Consider the following 3,620-nt stretch of genomic DNA (forward strand, 5'->3'; position numbering starts at 1 on the left):
TGGACTCATGTTATAATATGAACTCTTGTTGATTCTCGCAATGAATGTTGTAGTATCCAGCAACACCACACCAGGGAAGGTAATTGACCAACCAGCCCCCACGCTACTACGTACGAAGTCTGTTGCAAATTCCAAAGTTCACAGTCGTTCCTTAGCGGTAACTGATGCATTTTATGATGAAGATGAATGTATGAGAACGGCCATTGGAATAGATGAACATGTCCTTTTTCAAACAAATTCTCCAAGCTCGGCTCAACCTGATAATGTGAAAGGTAATGTTAATTGTGTGTGTACTTCTAATTTTTGATTTGTGTGTATACTTCTAATTCCTTATGTTTCTATCAAAGAGCCGACGTAGAAGCATAATGTTATAAGGAAATTATATGGAAAGGGGAAGAAATGCAGAGTTGACTGTAGTGGTGGATCATACATATTCTCACAAACTTTGAGAGTTGTAAACCTAATGAGTTTGACTATCAACCACATCTTTGTGGATGTGTGTGCATCTCAGGCAATTACAATAAACGAAATTGTTCCCTCAAGCTTGGCTTTTGATTCTGTCCCTTCCCCCTCCAATGATGAAGTGCCACTTAGTAGTTTGTTACCTCCTAGCTTTAAGATGAAGAAGGGTGTAAAACCATAGAAGAATGAAACAAAAAATAGGCACCTTACAAGATCCAGAAAAAACTAAAACTATGGATTGTATTTTGATCTTTGTTTGTACTTGATTACTAGAATATCAAAGTGATAGATATTACTTGTTATACTTGTACAATCCTCTATTCTTGATTAAAGATGACATGTCTGCTATGAGTGAATCATGAGTGTCCCTTACACTTAATACTACTAGAAACACTCAACATTTAGTTTTTACCAAACACTTCACACTTTATGTAAAAGAAATATACATATGAAAACCGAAGAGGATATAAAGAGGGAAAGAGTTATAGGCATAAAGTATGTGTATACTTGTACACTCCTTTGTTCTTGAATAAAGATGGTGTGTCTGCTATGAGTGATGAGTGCCCTTTACACTTAACACTACTTGAAGCACTTAACATTTAGTTTTTTCCAAACACTTGACACTTTATGTAAAAGAAAGATACATATGAAAACCAAAGAGGATATCTTTTGATTTTTCATTCATAACTCGTAATAACCAAAAAAGATACATATGAAAACCAAATATAATATATATTTCCATTCATTTGTCATCCATAAATAGACAAACCAAAGAAGTTACATATGAAGATCTAGCAATGTTGGATCCTGCAAGATCGCTTGCCATTCTAAGCATTAAAGAGGGAGACCTCCCCCAATATGTGTTCATGTACCTCTTGGGGACCTTGTAGACAGTGTTGTATCCCTTAACCTTGTGCTTTGCTTGAGTCATAGTGAACTTGATTGTGGTAATGGCATGAGAATAGATTATTGCGGTGGGTGCGTCTTTTAATAATCCATACATGTTCTTGCATTGTGGCAACTTTGCATAGTAATTGCCATGCACGACAAACTCACCAATGTTGAACATGTTGCCCCAACCATCCCTCACCACTTCTTTCAATGTTGTGTTCCCTTGCTTGCAAACCACAATGTAGTAATCTTCAAAATCTTCATTTTGAGGAGATTTGAGCATTGCAAAATGATCTCCAACTTCCAATAAAATTGCCAAGTCCTCACATTGGTTGTAGTATACACTATTGTCTAAATGTTTGTTTTCTTGGATATCGTCTTTTCGTTCAATCTCAAGCTTATGCAAATTCCATTGCTCCATGATTGATAGAATGATGCATTCATCCCAACCTTCATCTATACACATGGAACAAAAGCATGGTAAATTATCGAATAACAATTGTGTTGTATCCTTGCGACTAGGCCCTAAAACACAATGGGTCTTGCGCGTCCCTTTCACGGTATTACAACCATATGATTTACTTCTATCCACCTCATTAGCATGAACCTCAATAAATAATCTATTCTTACCATCATCCGACATCTTCAATGTCAGCCACTCCACTTCAATTGCTCGCTTGTAAGAGTGTGCTTGATCACAACCCTTGCGCCATCATGCTCTCCCTTTCCATGTCCAGACCTGAAGTACTTCCATTGCATCCTAATGTTGGTCAATGATCGTTTTGCATGCCTTTGTGAGTCACAAAGGTATTCAAACAATACCAAGTTAGTGTATCACAGGTAGCCAACAATATTTTACATGGCTTAAACCATAATTAGAACTAATGCACATGAGAAGACAATACTAAGTAATAAATTAAGAATACTTTACCTAGCTTAAACCATAATTAGTATTGGTGCACGTAGGAAGATAGTACTAAGTTATAAATTAAGGATATTTTGCATGGCTTAAACCATAATTAGTACTTGTGCGCGTGATATGACAGTACTAAGTTGTAAATTAAGGCTAGTTTACATTACTTCAACCATAATTAATACTTGTGCACTACGGAGGACAATACTAAGTTGTAAATTAAGGATATTTTACAAGGCTTAAACCTTAATCAATACTTGTGCACGTGGCAGGGCAATATTAAGTTCTAAATTAAGGATATTTTGCATGGCTTAAACCATAATTAGTACTTGTGCATGTGGGATGACAGTACTAAGTTGTAAATTAAGGTTACTTTACAAGGCCTAAACCATAATGAGTACTTGTACACGTAGGATGACAATACGAAGTTGTAAATTAAGGATACTTTACAAGGCCTAAACCATAATGAGTACTTGTACACGTAGGAAGACAATACTAAGTTGTAAATTAAGGATACTTTACATGACTTAAACCATAATTAGTACTCCGCACTAGGGAGGACAGTACTAAGTTGTAAATTAATGATATTTTACAAGGCTTAAACCTTAATCAGTACTTGTGCACGTGGGAAACACTACTAAGTTCTAACTTAAGGATACTTTACATAGCTTAAACCATAATCTGTACTTGTGCACATGGGAGGACAACACTAAGTCGTAAATTAATAATATTTTATAGGGCTTAAACCCTAATCAGTACTGGCGCACGTGGGAGGACAGAACTAAATGACCAATTAGTTCAGATTCACATTTCAAGACAATACTAAGTTGTAACATAAGAATCCTAACATGACAATTTCTAGTGATGGACATGATAGAACAATAATTAGTTGTTAATAAGAGTACTAAAACATTTAATTAGTAAACAATTAGTATAGATGCAAAAGGGAGTACAATACTAAGATGTTAACTTCGAACACTAGAAGTACTAAGAGAATTACTAATTGTATGTTATACAAACATTTGTATGAGTGTTCATAGAATATTAGTATTGGTAGGAAACTGAAGCAATAGGTAAAAGAACTTTGAAATATTACTTCATTAGACTTCCATTAATAACTACTAAACATATGTATTGAAACTCACCTGTCATGACACAGTACCTTGCAATGAAGTAGAAGGACCGTGTTGCCTTAAACTATGAGGCAACACTAGCTGACCAGACCCAATGACGATTAAAGTTAACATCTAGGGACAATAAATCTACATGGTGAAGCTTAAAACAATGTTGAACAAATAGTGCATAATGCATTTTATCATCCGAAATGCAGAACATTGATTTTTTATGTAACTCT

Source organism: Azolla caroliniana, unplaced genomic scaffold, assembly GCF_043228905.1.
Source record: "Azolla caroliniana isolate FFs.n. ecotype wild unplaced genomic scaffold, voAzoCaro1.0.p SCAF_107, whole genome shotgun sequence".
NCBI lineage: Eukaryota > Viridiplantae > Streptophyta > Polypodiopsida > Salviniales > Salviniaceae > Azolla > Azolla caroliniana.